The sequence below is a fragment of the Erpetoichthys calabaricus genome, chromosome 10 (assembly GCF_900747795.2).
Source record: "Erpetoichthys calabaricus chromosome 10, fErpCal1.3, whole genome shotgun sequence".
In the NCBI taxonomy this organism is placed as follows: Eukaryota; Metazoa; Chordata; class Cladistia; order Polypteriformes; family Polypteridae; genus Erpetoichthys; species Erpetoichthys calabaricus.
The window spans coordinates 69,769,346-69,788,523 of NC_041403.2; the positions used below are offsets into that span (position 1 = coordinate 69,769,346).

The 19,178-nt window shown below is 36.8% G+C and overlaps 1 protein-coding gene and 1 pseudogene across 2 annotated transcripts in view; one reads left to right on the forward strand and one right to left on the reverse strand.

Annotated features, from left to right (window-relative positions):
- Positions 1-19,178, forward strand: part of LOC114659130 (calcium-activated chloride channel regulator 1-like) — a 257,992-nt gene that overhangs the window by 184,989 nt on the left and 53,825 nt on the right. The window lies entirely within an intron of this gene.
- Positions 11,220-12,873, reverse strand: LOC114658387 (SCAN domain-containing protein 3-like; annotated as a pseudogene).

The following is a 19,178-nucleotide window of genomic DNA, read 5'->3' on the forward strand; positions in this document are numbered from 1 at the left end:
TTCTGAAACAATGTGTCTCGTGTACTACTCCTTCTCAAGGTAATATCATTCATTCACTACTTGACTGGCTTCTTATAAATCTGTGCCAAGGGGGATTTAATGTCATTTTCAAAGGCTTTTTATACATTAAGGCAAGTATTTAGAAGAGAGCAAACATGAGAATTCATGTCTCATCTTCTGCCTGGCAGAAAATGTATGTTTTCTCTTTATCTAATGTCAGGATTTTGGCAAATTCATTTCAGTCTTGGGAAGCAAAACTAAAAAACATTGCTTTTTTTATGTGGTTAGCAAAAGAAAATGTTCATAGGGTGTAATCCCTGGTTACTGGCAAGAGTAAATCACATAACCATTGTAAAGAATAAAGCACAAAAGTGAGGATTACCGCACTTGAATAATAGATAGAAAACTTAATTGGAAGTAAAATATTATTCAGTGTGGTGTCTCCAGATGGGAGATCTTTCATGCTCAGTTCCTCTACATTGTCTAGTATAACATGAAGCGGTAATGACTTGGCACTGCACACAGACCGATGTCTATCCACCCATTCAGAGTACCTCAATGGAAAGTTTTCATATCTCCTTCTCTAAGCCTGTGAAACTTAATGTCATTTTTTCTGAGAATTACATTTAAATTTATTTTATGCATTTTATGACTTTGATCTCTTTTCAACCTACTTATTTTTTTCCTACAAATTAAATTTTCCTCATGTTCGATTGCATACACCTCATTGAAAGACTTAAACCGATAAACTTGCATACAAATATCTTGTTGACCCACAACTAAGACTCCAATATGAAAGACCCTTAAATCAGCCAATCTGATGGTTCACTTACAACATGTACAACTTACAGTACAACTGTTGTACGTTATAATGACAATAGAACTGAACTGTGTTATATTTCAATGACTCTTTGGATATTAATTGTCACAAATTTTCACTAAAGTCTTCTAGAATTATTTTCCAGTTGCAAGTCTGGTCATTTGTTCTTTTAAAAGTAGCAGTTTTGGTTTGTATGTTTTAATATACAACAGTAGTGAGAAAAATAGTGACATGAGAAGAAAAAAGGCAGTGGCACAATGTTTTCTGGTAACATAGGTCAACTCCAATGAGTCCAAATTGGTTAGAATAAAATCTGAGTCTCTGAGACTGAACCAGCACAAATACTAGTCCTAACCTGCCTATTATTTGAAGAGTTACTTAATGATTTTTACTGAATATGAGTTGCAATACTGAATGATTCACATGATAATAAGAGATTAAATGGAAAAGAAGAGCAGCAGATAGCGATGTTCCGATTGATAGGCTGCTTATTTAAACTGGCCATTTTTTACGACAAAAGAGTCGATCTGTAAACTGGTGATTATGAAAGCTGATTTTTTTTAGCATCTGCTGTTCTAAGCTTTACGGTAAATTAGTTGTAGTGCTCCTTTGCGCGAGATGTTATGGTGGTTGGAATAGAAAATATCTTTTCTTGCTGGAAACGTCCTGTAAACAGAGATCAGCAAGGCAAACTTTGACAGAGACAGAAAGAATATTGGAATATTAACCTTTACAGTAAAAAAAGCGTTGTAATAAAGGGGGATAAATGATTCAGAAGAGTCATCCATTCTGTGGAATTAGACAAACTACAAGAAAAGCTACTTTAATGAATTCAGACCTTTTTATTTTCTCCTTTAGCTGAAATGAATACTGCTTGTCTGAGTTTAGATGGTGAGCGAGCTTGTGTTAAGTACAGCAGCTCACATTTTCAATAAAGAAAAAGAAAAGATAAAGAAGAATATGAAATTTCTTATGAGAAAACAATAGGCCTGTTAGCTTTAAAGCAACATTTGTTTAATTTAAATCTGTTAGGCATGTTAGCCTTAATAAACATTTTATGAACTTTTGATAGATTTGCAGCTTTTTTAAAGATTTTACTGTGTTTATTAATTATTAACAATTAGTTGTTAACAACATTCTTAGAAATGGCCTTAGTCAATGGGTGGGCCTCTCTGGCAGTGTCTTAAATTGGTTTGAATCCTACCTGGCAGGGAGAAAATTCTTCGTTAGTTGTAGTAATTACAACTCAAAGACACATGATATCCTATATGGTGTTCCACAAAGCTCTATCCTGGGTCCGCTGCTCTTCTCAATCTACATGCTTCCGTTAGGTCAGATTATCTCGGGGCACAACGTGAGCTACCACAGCTATGCTGATGACACACATCTGTATTTATCAATAGCACCTGATGACCCCAATTCTCTTGATTCACTAACACAATGTCTTACTTGTATTTCTGAATGGATGAATAGTAATTTTCTCAAGCTAAATAAAGAGAAAACTGACATTTTAGTGATTGGCAATAATGGATACAATGAGGTCATCAGAAATAAACTGCATTAGGATTAAAAGTCAAGACAGAGGTAAAAAACTTAGGGGTAACTGTTGACTGTAACCTGAATTTTAAATCACATATTCATCAGACCACTAGGACAGTATTTTTTCACTTAAGAAACATAGCAAAAGTTAGACCTCTTATATCATTGAAAGATGCTGAGAAATTAGTTCACACTTTTGTTTTCAGTCAACTAGATTACTGTAACGCACTCCTCTCAGGACTACCCAAAAAAAGACATAAATCGTTTGCAACTAGTGCAGAATGCAGCTGCTAGAATCCTAACTAGGAAAAGAAAATCCGAGCACATTTCTCCAGTTTTGATGTCACTACACTGGTTACCTGTGTCATTCAGAATTGATTTTAAAATACTGCTTATGGTTTATAAAGCCTTAAATAATCTCGCTCCATCTTATACAGTACATAGAAATGTCTGACACCCTATATTCCAAATCGTAACCTTATATCCTCAAATGAGTGTCTGCTTAGAATTCCAAGAGCAAAACTTAAAAGAAGTGGTGAGGTGGCCTTCTGCTGTTATGCACCTAAAATCTGGAATAGCCTGCCAATAGGAATTCGCAAGGCTAATACAGTGGAGCACTTTAAAAAACTGCTGAAAACTCATTACTTTAACATGGCCTTCTCATAACTTCACTTTAATTTAATCCTGATACTCTGTATATTCAATTCATTATAATAACTATTCATGGTGGCTCTAAAATCCATACTAACCCCTACTCTCTCTTCTGTTTTTTTTCCCATTTTTTTGTGGTGACGACCTGCTCCACCACCATCTACTCAAAGCATTATGATGTTCCTGCATAGATGGATTAAAAGACAGAAGTCTGCATGACCATCATCATCAAGTCCTTCCATGAGAACCCTAAATACAAAGAGGACTGTTTCATTTATGTTAGGTAGAATGCCCAGAGGGGGCTGGGCGGTCTCATGGTCTGGAACCCCTGCAGATTTTATTTTTTCTCCAGCCGTCTGGAGTTTTTTTTGTTTTTTCTGTCCTCCCTGGCCATCAGACCTTACTCTTATTCTATGTCAATTAATGTCATCTTATTTTAATTCTTACTTTGTCTTTTATTTTTCTTTTCTTCATTATGTAAAGCACTTTGAGCTAAATTATTTGTATGAAAATGTGCTATTTAAACAAATGTTGTTGTTGTTGTTGGTGTGTGTCATGCAGTATAAGTTTTGGTAAGAAACAAGAAATCCACATTTATAATTATACCTCAATAATTAGGAACATCTAACTGGTACACATGGGCAACACGGTGGCGCGGTGGTAGCGCTGCTGCCTCGCAGTAAGGAGACCTGGGTTCGCTTCGTGGAATTTGCATGTTCTCCCTGTGTCTGTGTGGGCTTCCTCCGGGTACTCTGGTTTCCTCCCACAATCCAAAGACATGCAGGTTAGGTGTATTGGCGGTTCTAAATTGTCCCTGGTGTGTGTGTGTGTGCCCTGCAGTGGGCTGGAGCCCTGCCCGGGGTTTGTTCCTGCCTTGCGCCCTGTGTTGGCTGGGATTGGCCCCAGCAGACCCCTGTGACCCTGTGTTGGGAATCAGCGGGTTGGGAGAATGGTATGGTATTGTAACTGGTGCACTGTTTAAAAAATAGAGCTATAAATATATTAAATTCAGGTAAAATTCTATTACAACGAACTGTCAGGGACCTAAAAAATATTTCATTAAATGAAAATTTCGTTGTAATGAAATTCTGTATTTGTAGCTATAGTGCTTTCTTTAACTTGCGTCCAGACGTTTGCAATCATTTCAATAGCTTCTTTTGCGTTAATTTTAATCTCCTGTCTACAAGTTATGCTGACCAGAATTTTTCTCAGCATTTCCTTGTGATAATACACTTTCAGGGTGTGCAATCAGGCTGAAGCACTGCTGTGTAATCGGGTGGGAGGAATTCAACACAAACATTATCTAAATGTGGAAGCATGTTGTGGGCAGCACAGTTATCAATCAGAAGCCAAATCATCCTTTTCTTCTTCATCATATTGTGAGGTTTCTGAACTCTTTTGGGATCCGTCCCACTCAATGGAAACATCACGCTGAAGTGCGTCCCAAAGTACAATTGCTCAGTCTGTGGAAGACTGTTTGTCCATTGCCGGGGCAGGGCAACAGTAGGCTCAAAGCAGTGCAGTGAGACGCTTCAGAAGCAAATCCTAAAAGACTGTGGGCATGCTATAAGTCCCTGTCTTACACCCCAAAACACGAGGCTGATTCTAAGTACTTTAGCAAAACCAGCTTTATTCAGCCTGAACAGGAACAGCATGGTTATTTATTGTAGCATGATCTGCAATTCTCCTATACACAAACACTGCAGTCAGACAGGGTTGTGGCCAGGTTAGTGGCCAAGTAATCCTGTTCCCTGCATTTACGATGTTCCTTGCATCACCCATCGAGATATTTTCTGTTTCCTTCTGTGAAGAGCCGCGGCAGAGCTGTGAGCCTGCTGTTACCCCGGCAACAGATAAACAGTCTTCCACAGATGCTGTGATTGCACTTCGGGACGCTCTTCGCCATGCTGTCCAGTTGGGAGAGGTCCCAAGAGAGTTTAGAAACCTCACATTTTCTTGAATGAGTGCCGCATTAATAGGAATGTTTCTTGAACGAGCATCACTGAACCACATAAAAACTGCAGTCTGCATACATATTCAACCCAAGATTTTTCTTCTTTTTTGCTCGGTCTTTCAAGAAAGTTGACAGAGTCGATGGCAAAATTCCAAATTCACTGGCAGCGTGTTTTTTCTTTTTGCCACAATCGAGAGCTGCAAAAATTAAAAGTTTTTTTTTCTAATATGAACTGTTATTGTTTATTCGTGTCTGCTGTTTCTATAGGAGGGTAACAGTGAGTTAAATTCCACTGAATGTTTTTCAAATGTTGATGAGCAATAAGCTAATCTAAAAACCACAGAAAACAAACAGCAAAAAAAAAACAGTATGAGGAAAGTTCAAAGAAAGAAATTTTTTTTACAATGTTTCTGTTTGGGGATTGTTGTGCACAACTGAGCTGAGACCACAGAACTAACTGCTCTGTGGATGATTCATTCAGGCATTTCAATGTCTTTTGGGCACTTTGTTGTAATGAAAGTATCTGCTGAATGTACTTCGTTGTAACGAGATATCTATAGACTCGTGTTATATGGGGAAACCATGTCGGGACCATGAAAATACTATGTTGTAATGAAAAATTCGTTGTAAATATATTCGTTGTAACGGAATTTTACCTGTATATATTTTAACAGCAAAAAAGCTGTAGTGCAATTAAGGATTGAAAATGGCTTAAACGTAAATACATATACAGTATATTTACATTTGAGCCGTATTTAACTGTCAATATCACTTAATTGAATCAATGTGTGAGACTGTATATTTCTTGTTAAACATATGGTCAAAACTACTTTTTTTTAATTAAGCTTTGTTTCAGATAACTACATTAAAGAAAAAATAAACAAAAGGACAGCTTGTGATTTTGAGAAGCATTTTATTTTCTTTAATGTCATATGTATTATGGATAAATATTTTCTCTACATATTTTATTAAAGTTGGTGTTTTTTAGAAGCTTTATTGGTTTTAGTATTTTTATGGTCACTGAACAATAAGCCTACATAAATTCTTTTTGTTAATAAAAAAATGAACAGGAAACACCTGTGGTTAATAGTTTTACAGTAATCCCTCCTCCATCGCGGGGGTTGCATTCCAGAGCCACCCGCAAAATAAGAAAATCCGCGAAGTAGAAACCATATGTTTATATGGTTATTTTTATATTGTCATGCTTGGGTCACAGATTTGCGCAGAAACACAGGAGGTTGTAGAGAGACAGGAACGTTATTCAAACACTGCAAACAAACATTTGTCTCTTTTTCAAAAGTTTAAACTGTGCTCCATGACAAGACAGAGATGACAGTTCAGTCTCACAATTAAAAGAATGCAAACATATCTTCCTCTTCAAAGGAGCAAACAAATCAATAGGGCTGCTTTTAAGTATGCGAAGCACCGTGGCACAACGCTGTTGAAGGCGGCAGCTCACACCCCCTCTGTCAGGAGCAGAGAGAGAGAGAGAGAGAGAGAGAGATAAAAAAATCAATACGTGCCCTTCGTGCTTTTAAGTATGCGAAGCACCGTGCAGCATGTCACTTCACAAAGCAGCTGCACAGAAGGTAGCCAACGTGAAGATAATCTTTCAGCATTTTTAGACAAGCGTCCGTATCGTCTAGGTGTGCGAACAGCCCCCCTGCTCAATCCCCCTACGTCAGGATCAGAGAAAGTCAGCGCAAGAGAGAGAGAGAGAGAGAAAAGTAAGCTGGGTAGCTTCTCAGCCATCTGCCAATAGCGTCCCTTGTATGAAATCAACTGGGCAAACCAACTGAGGAAGCATGTACCAGAAATTAAAAGACCCATTGTCCGCAGAAATCCGCGAACCAGCAAAAAATCCGCGATATATATTTAAATATGCTTACATATAAAATCCGCGATAGAGTGAAGCCGCGAAAGGCGAAGCGCAATATAGCGAGGGATCACTGTATTATAAAAATTCCAAATTTCATAATTTAATATAGGACATAAGGCTTCTCTGTGTCTAGTAATACAGGAGCTTAGTGGAAAAAGTAAAGAAATAAAGAAAAAGAACACTGGAATTAGCTGATCCAGTATCAGTGATTAGTATCAGCCCTAAAAATCTCACTGGATCATCCCAGGCAGCAGAATATTCTCTTCAAGTAATTTATCAGGTGCACATGGCCCTTTTTTTTGAGTGGGAAATTTTACATGCTGCGTAAAATTGAAACAATTAATCAGAACTTTAGAGTGAATATAATTAGAATGAAATTGCTTTTATTTTAAGAAGACCAAATTAAAGTAAAGCTAGCCTATCATCCAGTCTTTATAAGTATGCGCATTCTGTGAGTGCCATCTGATTTGGTGATGGACATCCATGAAACAGTTGTTCTGTTTCTGATAAACTTGATGTGTCATATTTTTTATTCAGGACAAAACTATTAGTCACTCAAGGACATCTGAGGATCACCTTCCAGGCTCTGATAAGGTAGGTAATAACCCGCTGGGATAAGAGGGGCCACCAGCACTAACTGTATCATCTCTTTTCTCCTCCCTAGCTGCAAGAAGCCGCCCAAGTCACCCCAAGGTACCCCAGTCACACACCCACTTAATTAAGCTATGGCTTTCTGGTTGGGATGGTATAAATCTGAGGACTCCCGGAAGATGGCTTCCCAGTTAGTGGAACTACATTCCGTATGAACAAGTTTTCAGATACAGACCCGCCCGAAGGAGCTGATTATTTTGCAAAGCTGTTAAGGCTAAAAAGGCAGGTGTCATGTCTATTTTCTGTTTCGCCACCAGTATAATAAAACTAGCCAGTCTTTGTTTACCATCGATGATGGTGGTGTCGATATGGATATTGGGGGTGAGTTTCCTGAAAGTATTGTAGTCATAGAAACATCACAAACTCCTTGTTAAGATCTCTCATTAATTTACAAGTATTTAGCAAATATGATATTACTTAAAGTAGCATGTTAAATCCTTCTTAGTCTACATGCTCCCTGACGCACTCATTAGCCATTAAATGGTTCTTAAACTGGCTGCCTCTGCCCAACACAACCACGATGATTGGTCATCAGAGAGAGAACATTCACAACATGACCATTCTCTGAAAATTTAGGATACTAAAATTACTTGATTAGACACATTTTTTCATGCTTAAATGTGTAACTGCATTTGTATGTTTATATTTTACAGTTAATTTGTTAATTCAGTGTAAACAGTTTCTGCTGTTAGTAATTATATGTTAATGTATATAGTTCTATGTTCTTTAAACATTTTGAGGAATCTGTTTTCTAAGGTTCCAATCTAGCTTTACTTTGATGGAGACTTTTTATGTATTGCAACTTTTTATGGATTGAAATGGTAAGAAAGTAAAAGGAAGGACAGGAATTAATGGGGCTGGTATGTTTGAAAGGAGACTGTACAGCTGCAATAAAGAAAACCCCACAAGAAAATCTTTTGAATCCTGAGTCTGCATCTATATCTCTAAATCTTATTAGACAGCCCAGTACAGACTTGTGTAGGAAAAAGAAGGAATTTTAACTTGCCCAACCCACAGGGACAGTGAATAAAATATAGAAAAGAGGAAGATAATTTTAACTTGGTTAATTAATCATCAGTTTTGCTTTCGGAAATGCTGGAAATTAATTAAATAATTTATTAAGCCCAGTACTTTATTTACCTTACCTTTCTTTGGTAGCCTTTAGATCTATTTCAAAGCAACTGAAGCAAACTCATTTGAAGAAACAGAATACTTCAGATTTCTAATAATTATAAATAATTTTCTACTTCCGGGCACTGTGCAGGCCACAGCCTTTCCACAGAAGTTCCATATTTCTCACTGATTTTCTTTTTTTTGATTAATTTATTTACTAGTTATTACTCTTATTTAAATTAGAAATTGATCTGGCTCCTGGCTTGTCACTAATAGTATCCACTAGAAGTTAGATAGTTTACCTTGATTTCAAATATACCCACGAACATCAATGCACACAAACCCAGGAGCAGGCTTGTCAAGACTGCACTTAAAATGGGCTGCAAACTTAAATGGAGTCACAAAGAGGACCTGAAGACTGCCTTATGTCTAGAACACTTGAAACGGTTAGAGACACTAAGAAAATGAAAGCGGGTCATATTAAATACTCTCGTAATCAGCTACTTGCACTGATATTGAAAGCACCTAAGCAGGTCAGTTTCACTTTACCGCAGGAGAAGTTTGTCCATGGACTGAGAGGAAGATGTGGCAGCGCAAGAGTAAAAGCAAAGCAAAACATTTAAGAAATGGCCTGTGATCTATTGTAATGGGAAATGTTAGATAGCTGTCAAATAAGATGAATGAACTCTCTGCATTTATAGCACACCATAGATCATTAAAGTATAGCAGCGTTTTGAGCTTTATGGAGAGCTGACTTAAACCTGATATACCTAACACTGTTTGTTTCCTGCCTTGTGCCCCGTGTTGGCTGGGATTAGCTCTAGGGGGATGGATGGATGTTTTAACACTGGAGGCATTTCATCTTATGCGAGTAGACAGGAGACCCAGTGCGGTGTGGAAAAAACACAGGAGTGGGACTGGTCATCTACGTTGAAGGAGGAATGGTGTAAAAGGGAGCATAGTATAGTTAAGTAAACGCCTCAAGCCTGGACAAACTGGTGAGGAAAGCAGGCTGTATTGTAGGTATGGAGCTGGATAGTTTGACACTTGTGGCAGAGCGACGGGCGCTCAGCAGGCTCCTATCAATTATGGAGAATCCACTGATTCCACTGAACAGGATCATCTCCAGACAGAGGAGCAGCTTCAGCGACAGACTGCTGTCACTGTCCTGCTCCACTGACAGACTGAGGAGATCGTTCCTACCCCAAACTATGTGACTCATCAATTCCACCCAGGGGGTAAACGTTAACATTATTCAAAGTTATTGTCTGTTTTTACCTGCATTTTTCTTACTTTTTAATTTAATATTGTTTTTTTATCAGTATGCTGCTGCTGGAGTATGTGAATTTCCCCTTGGGATTAATAAAGTATCTATCTATCTATCTATCTATCTATCTATCTATCTATCTATCTATCTATCTATCTATCTATCTATCTATCTATCTATCTATCTATCTATCTATCTAAATCTACAGTTTGTAACTCAGACATTGAACTTCCAGCTGTCAGAATTTGTCCAAGGAGATAAATTACATCATTCTTATTAATGTTTATAGTTCTCCCTTCCTCAAATAGGGACCTAGCAATGGAAATGACTCATTCTGTCAGCAATACTTTAATGATGACTCAGTCTGACCACTCAGTTATAATATGAGGTTACTTCAACCATGTGACTCTGGAACAAACAATGCTATATTTCTGTCAGTTTGTGATGTGTTCCACATGGAGGAAATAACAAGCTGGATCTGCTGTTTTCAAATGTTAAATATGTCTTTAAGTGTAATCCACTTGCTCCTTTGGGCAAATCTGACCACAACCTGATTCATATTATTCCCAGCTACAAGCCTGTAATTAGATGGCAACCTGTTATTACCAGGGTAATGAGGAAGTGGAGCCTGAAGGCTGAACTGGCAGACTGGGAAAAGATGAGTGTGTCACATGGGGACAGGATTGAATGTCCATGTCACTGCATCACAGACTATATTAACTCCTGTGTCAACAAAGTGGTACCCACAAAGACAGTGCATTGCTTTCCAAAGGGCAAGCTCTGTGTTTTGTCTTGGTACCTTTCCCCTTTTGTATTATTAATGTGTAGCTTTTGTCAAGTCAAGTTGGGGAGCATGCACTGGTACAGTGCGTTGCCGCACCCACTACACGACGAAACAATGGTTTCACCCCTGCCCCCAAAACTATTTGTTAAGGTGAAGCTTGCCAGAGAGATACTGTAGTTCAGGGATTCCCAAACTATTTTGGGCAAGAGACCCCTTTTCCAAAATGAACTGATACCTCAGACCCCCATAGCCAAATTACTTTAAAAATCCTATCTCTAGTTTTTTTCCTATTGATACAAAATACTTACCAATTTAAAAGCTTTACGGTTGGTTAAGTGAGTAAACTTGACATCATTTTCTCATCAAAATTTAACAAAATAAATAGACATAAAATTCAGTAAATATCAAGTGTAATTAATAATTATTAATATAAATTACGTAAAAATACTTAAGTAGGTAATTATTTTTTGAAAAAAAAACCATTTATAATAATAATAATAATAAATTTTATTTATATTGCACTTTATATTTTAGCAATCGCAAAGTAAAGATAAAAAAATAAAAAATTCAGTGTGATGGATGAACCTGGTGACTTTCTACCAATCTAGCTAAATCTGGTTCAATATTGGTGAGTTGCAGCCTTAAATCTCCGCGTTCGTTGATTTTCAAACAGTTTCTTTGTTTTGTCAAAATGTTTGTAACCACACTGAAGCCTTTTTCGACTAGGTATGATGATGGAAAAGCGATAAGGTATTTTTCAGCAATGTTCCACAATGCAGGATACTGTGTTTCAATGTTGCGCTGCAACCAGAACTTCTGATAGCCTTGGTTGAACTTCTGCTTAAGCTCCTCGTCTGTGCTGATGGTGATCAACTCTTCTTGCATTATCACATTAGCTTCTTCCATGGCTGTGATATTGTACGGATTTATTATCCATTGAGGAATCTGTAAATTTAAGAGATCCTCAAACCTCTTAGTAGAATCCTTGTGTAATGCGTCCAAGTGAGTGACATATGATAAAATAACATCGTCTTGAAGCATTTCTGGTAATTTTGACAAATGTGGAAACTGTGAATATTCTTTTCTGCTTAAATTTTGTTTATAAAGGATAAGTTTACCCACAAAGGCCGATATTATTGATTTTGTTTTAATCAAGTTGAGATCGTCACCCTGCAGCTGCAAATTAACTTTGTTAAACATACCAAAGATATCAGTCAAGTAATAAATATCTGTTTTACAATTGTTCAGATTTTCTTTCAAATTCGGATCTTTTTCTTGTAAAAACTCCAACACAGATTCAAAAATAGTTGAAAATCTTGCTAAGCAAGAGCCTCTTGATAGCCAGCGAACTTCAGTGTGCAGAAGTAACCGAGTAAAGACTTCGTCGTTTTCCTCACATAGCTGAGCAAATAACCGAGAGTTCAAAGAATTGCTTCGAATCTTGTTGACAGCATTTATAACATATTGTAAAGACTGGTGCAATCTAGGACACAGATTTTTTTTACTAAATGCTGTCTGTGAATCACGCAGTGAATGACCAGTACCTCAGGCAGTTGTCGCTTTAAGTGAGCTATAAAACCTCGATGACGACCAACCATAGATGGTGCACCATCAAGTCGCAACAGAAACAATGTTATTCCATGGAATAGCTCTGTCGGTAAAAAAACGTTCCACGGCCTGAAAAATCGATTCTCCTCTGGTATCAGTCTCTAAATATGTAGCAAAAAGCAGTTCTTGGCACATATTTTCATCTTTAATATATCGAACATATCCTAACAACAGATTCATTGCCGGGTAATGTAGACTCGTCCAACTGGAGAGAGAATCTGTTGGTCTGTAAGAAATTGCATAAAATGTTTTCCACGTCGCGACCCATCTCGTCTATTCGTCTCTGAACGGTGTTATTGCTCAAAGGAATTCTCTTTATAATATCATGTGCGGGCTTGTGCAATACATTGTTGAGGACCTCCGCAATGGCTGGTAAAATAAGCTGCTCTCCAATTGTGTGGGGTTTCCCCGACTTCGCTATTAGTAAAGATATATTATAGGACGCTCGTAAACCATCAACGCCTTGCATAGATGATGACGCAAACATCGATCTTATGGATGGCCTTTTCTCTAGTTTTTCTTTAAGTGCTTGAAAGAATGACAAGGGCTTACTTTTTTTGTCAGCATGTACTCTTGATAAGTGGTCCTCCATTTTTGAAGGCTTCATGGCATCGTTACTGAATACTTTTTCACATATGAGACACATCGGCAAGTGTTGATTTGATAGAGATGGAATAAATCCAAACTTCAAGTAGTCCAAACTGTATTGTCTGCATTTTTTTTTCGTGTCTGCCATCATAAAACTCGCAGTAAACTTGCAAATCAAAAAAATATATATGTTTAAGAAACTAAACAATAAGAAAAAAAACAATAATAAAACGCGCGTAGGTAACTAAGCACTTTGTAAATTCTTTTTCAATCACTTTATTTTAATTCACTTTATTTAACTATGTAATCACTTTGTAATCATTTGAAATAAATTAGTAGATGAGTATATTATCATTCAAGCTCCAACGATTTTCAAAACGCAAATGAACTTTCAACCTAAGTGCAAGCTTGTTATATAGTAAAATATCAGGAGCATGTTTGGACTTGAACTTGATCATGATTTCGTTCGTGTTAAATCGCGTATATGCGTCAAAAACAGAGCAAGTCAAAACGTGCCCGAAAGTATGGCAAGCCAAATTAACATTTAGAGATATCTCAAAATGAATTTTATGATATCTGGAAATGCATTTTAGATATCTCAAATTGAATTATAGATATCTAAAAATACATCTATTTTAAGATATCTAAAAAGAATTGTATGATATCTCAAACAGATTTCAAGATATCTTGAAGTGATATGCTGCACATTTTCAGATATCTGAAATACATTTCAAGATATCTTAAATACAATTTGAGATATCTTGAAATATGTTCATGTGCATTTTGAGATATCTCAAATACATTTCAAGATATCTTAAAATACATCTGCAGGCATTTTGAGATATCTGAAATACATTTTCAGATATCTTAAAATAGCTTTCTGCACATTTCAAGATATCTCAAATACATTTTCAGATATCTTAAAATAACTTCCTGCGTATTTCAAGATATCTCAAATACATTTTCAGATATCTTAAAATCACTTCCTGTAAAATTTCTTATACTTTCAATGGAACTTCCTGCCTATTTTAAGATATCTTGAACTGCATTTAAGATATCTCGAAATGCACAGGAAGTGATTTTGAGATATCATGAAATGTATTTGAGATATCTTGAAATGTGCAGGAAGTTATTTTAAGATATCTTGAAATGTATTTGAGATATCTTGAAATGTGCAGGAAGTCATTTTAAGATATCTTGAAATGTATTTGAGATATCTTGAAATGTGCAGGAAGTCATTTTAAGATATCTTGAAATGTATTTTAGATATCTTGAAATGTGCAGGAAGTCATTTTAAGATATATGAAAATGCATTTCAGATATCTCAAAATGAATTTGGGATATCTTAAAATGAGAAGGAAGTTATTTTAAGATATCTCGAAATATAATTTAGATATCTTAAAAAGCATTTAAGATATCTTGAAATTCATTGTTGTTTCAGATATCTGAAATACATTTTTAGATATCTAAAATTAATTTCATGATATCTTAAAATGGGTCTCTGCTCTATTTCAGATATCTAACAATGTATTTCAAGATATCTAAAATTGTATTTCAAGATATCTAAAATGCATTTTAAGATATCTTTAAAAGGACACTCAATTATTTCAAGATATCTCAATAGCACTTTCAGATATCTACAATACAATTTAAGATATCTCAAATACATTTTCAGATATCTCAAAATCACTTCCTGCTCATTTCAAGATATCTCAAATACATTTTAAGATATCTTATAATAAACAAGAAGTCCCATTGAAATAATAGGCAGTTTTACAGGAAATGATTTTGAGATATCTTGAAATGCATTTAAGATATCTTAAAATGCATGAAAGGTCAATTTAAGATATCTGAAAATTCATTTGAGATATCTTGAAATACAGACACAATTATTTTGAGATATCTGAAACTGTATTTGAGATATCTTGAAATGCATTTGAGATATCCCGAAATGTATTGCAGATATCTTAAAATGTAAAGGAAAGTATTTTAAGATATCTCAAAGCGAGTTTCAGATATCTTAAAAAGTAAATTACATTTTAAGATATCCGAAATTCATTTAAAGATATCTCTAAATGTTAATTTGGCTTGCCATACGAAAGACTTATACGCTCGAACTCATTATCTTGCACGAACTTGTCCACGCTTATTGACTTGCCGAGTTTTTCATCTTGTACGAACTTGTGCACGCTTATCGACTTGTTGAGTTTTTTAAAAGTACAACAATGATACTTCCTACTAAAATATTAGTCATTCTTATAACAAGTTGGTACACGTAACACAACTTATACAGTATCTTGAAAGTTTCAAATAAGAACTTGTGTTAATTAATAGGGGTCGATTTTTAGACCTTGTCGACCCCCAAAATCAGTTTTCGTTTATGTCGACCCCTGGGAAACCGATTTCGACCCCAAGGGGTCGATATCGACCACTTTTGGAACCTCTGCTCTAAACTGTCTCTGATAGCAACATCAGCACAAAAACTATGCTTTGAGAGCTTCGTAAAATGGGCTTCCATGGCCAAGCAGCAACACACAAGCCTAAGATCACTATACACAATGTACTCATTGGGTAGAGTGGAGTAAAGCATAACATGATTGGACTCTGGAGGAGAAAGAAACATGTTGTCTGACGTGATAAATATGATGTCCAACAAACTCATATAAGTGTGATGTTCAGGTGTTCACAAACGTTTGACCACAGAGTGTAAATTATGAGTTTGGGTTAAAACACAGCAGATTGTGGTAGCAGTCTAGGTCGTGAACACTTTCTACATTATATACTGTAAAAAAAAGTATAACATCTAAATATTACAAACGTTGTGATTGTTTTAAGAGTGTGAAGGGCAGCCCACCTGATTTAAAAAGATAAGAACAGTCATTTTGTCATTTTTCTAACCCGAGTAATCCAGACCAGGGTTGCGTTAGGTTGGGGGGTCTGGAGACTATCCCAGTTAGTACAGGGCAAAGGCAGGAACACATCCTAAAACTGGCCCCAGAGGATAAGAACAGTTACACATAAAATTCCCAATGCATATTGTAATCCTAACACATTTCAGGAAAATACGAAAATGCTGCCATCTGCTGGTATAAACAAGAGAGCTTTGTCAGGTTCAGTAAATTCAACTGGTCATTTTACATTTACTTTTACCCTTAGTTATAACAGATACTTTTATCCAAAGCAGCTCAAAAAAAAAGTTAACATAATTGAGTAACTTCTGCCTGGTGACTATTTGATAGCAAGTGTTACAGGACAAGGCTACAAAATTGATCCCCACAAGTGAAGTGCTGGAAACAAAATATAAGTGGGTTACCTTTCCTAGGTTACAAAAACACTAACAACAGAAATTCACCAAACAAGAGAGCCTCCAAACAATTTTTAAACATATTACAACAAAATAATGCTTTTTGCATGCATTTATTATTGAGTAATTTGCTCATTGACACAAGTATTCTGCTTCTCCATCAAGTCAATCATGTGTTTAAACTTTATTATTGTCATGTACCTGCGCATGGAAGGCAGTTTAAGGGCTCAAGTGATGGCAATTCTTCACCAAACCAGAGGGTGGCGCTGTTCTCCCTTTTCTTCCGTCTGCTGACCTGAACATTGATAGCTCTCTTCCACCAACACCACTTCTGGTGTCCGTCCACCTGCACCCAGCTCTTCCTGTTTGGCTGACATATGACCAAAAGACCAGCCATCTTGACCATCTTGACCAGACCTTTTTTTGGGGCAGTCCAGATTCTGACATGTATATTGTGGGTCTTTTTGAAGGCCTCACTTTTTTACCATTTGTGCACTGCAGCAATCTTTTTACAGCCTGTGGCTGAACCTGTTGCCAGTTTTTATCCAACGACATCCGCCATCTTTGCTAAGGGATCACCAAGAGTGTCACCTTTCCCTCCCGTAGCTAAACAACATAAGAAAACATGGCTGTGACACACATATTTTAGATGCTGGCGATTACAAACAGTGGTTTGTAATGCTCAGTTAAACATCTTGTTGCCAACTGAGCTTCTCAACTGTGAAGGTGAAAGTACCATAATATTTACTGAGATGTGAAGCACAATCCATAAAAGTTTACTGACATAAGTGATTCGGACAGGACTAAAATTACGGTTGTCCTCTGCTAATAATTAATTAACCCCACCACCCAGTGTAAAACTAAATAGTAGTTTAAATACCTTTATTAAAATCCACCAAAGATTTCTGCATAATATAAAGCATTTAAAAGAACAATTACCTACTTGTTTAACACTTAATAGTCCCAATAGTGTACATATTTGTGTGCAGTATGCAAGTAAACACAACAATACTATCCAATTTTAGATACTAATTATTTTTCTCCTTCTGTACTGGAATAGGTATGTACTGTAATATAAATAATCATTCAAAACACATAATGAATCCTTACAACATTTAGCAAAATAAGGTCATTTTGTAAGAATGGTTACTTACCAATTGAAGAATTAAGACTGTTTGGATGGCAAGAGGAGGAGATGGTGAAACCGTAGTTGCACTCTTCTTGTCTGCTTTGCAATCATTTCCATTTAATAAAGAGGCAAAGGTAATAAATTTAAAAAATTCAACAATAAGAGGAGGAAATGCATCCCTAAGAACAGATGCAACAGTCAGTGGCACACTTTTCATCCTCCCACTGGTCGGAAAGACAGTTTAAACGACTTCACTGGCGAACATTTAATTATTTGGATGTACATTCAGAATATATGGGTTTCAATGTGGATAGTGACCTTTGAACACTCATTTTCAAGAGTTGTAACAGTGAAATTTTGGATAGAAAGATTACAAGTAGTGAAGGATTGGTGTGCAGTTAAGCAGTTAAATCCAGCATGTGCCTGGTGCATGAGTACGCAGAGCTTGAAACATATTACATATTCAACTTTACTGTTCTGCAGATAATTAATCTTTTCACCATTGTAACTCTTTATAGTGATAGTCTTCTCCAAAATGTTATGAACTGCAATAAATGTGAGGAAAGCAGATTGGACTTTTATATTATCAACTCACAATGCACTGAAATCAGTTTTAGAAAGACCCGTTCAATTACTCTGGAATTTCTGATGATTGATTATAATAATAATAATAATTCATTACATTTAGATGCCTTGGAAGTTTGCATGAAGTGTTCTGACTGGAGTATATCAGAATCAGACTTCATTTTATTGGCCAGGTACACTGATGTGTACTAAGAATTAGTCTTGATAGTATTCGTGTGATATACAAGGACAACACCGAATGCAAAAGATAAATATAAGAAGATAAGATATAAAATGATAAAGTATGATGCAGCACACAAGGGCAATACAAAAAATAAAGAGACAGTAGGATTAAAAAGTCCAGACAGTCTAGTGTGGAGGTATACACAGATTCTGTACATCAGGCATGTCAAACACGCGGCCCCCGGGCTGCATGCGGCCCGCAACAGAAATCTGTGCGGCCATCATGACAGATCCTAGTTAGCACTGAACTTGTACAAAATGATTACTATCGTTTGTGATTGAATCATTCTGCATCTTCGGTGTTACTTATTGACTTTTCTTACTTCTGCCTTCTGACAAAAGCGCGTTTTCCCATGGCATTAAGGTACCGGAAACGTCATCTGCTAGTATAGCCACGAGCCTTGACCAAAGTTAATGAGCCGCAGCGTCACAACTGACGTGCTAGGCTGCAGCAGGGGTGGCATTAGGCATGTGCAAACTGTGCACCTGCACAGTGCTGCCAAATCCCAGGGGCCGCCACACCAATATATATTGAATATAAAACAGAAAGAGAAAATGACGGCACAGCTGACGGCAATGTGGCCGAAAAACATTCTGTTTCTTGTTAATTAGTATGCTGTATTTACAAATGTCGCTAGAGTCAGAGCAGAAAGCTATATGTAGTATTATAATGTTTTGCCGTAATGAGAATATCATGGGCCGCCACTTGGTTTTCAAGTTAAGGACACGCGTATATAGAAGCGTGTCATGAGCACGAGGCAGCTATGCAGTGTCCGCAACAGATGTGGCCATCCGCCGTGCATAAGATACCGTATTGACATTGCCAGGCGAAGGGGCCACCGATTCTTTCTCTGCCCAGGGCCGCCACGAGCCTAGAGCCGCCCCTGCTAAGGCTACACTACTGACTGGGCTGCTGAGACTGGCCACTGGTCAGAACTGACCATCACGAGCCCGCATATTTTCACGTTTTTTTGCTCTAGTTTCATGTAATTTTGTGCTAGTATTGTAACGAACAGTTAGTGCAGACTACAGCTGAAGATCTGAAGTGGACGGGAGAAGTTGGTGAGTTGTTTATTAACATATT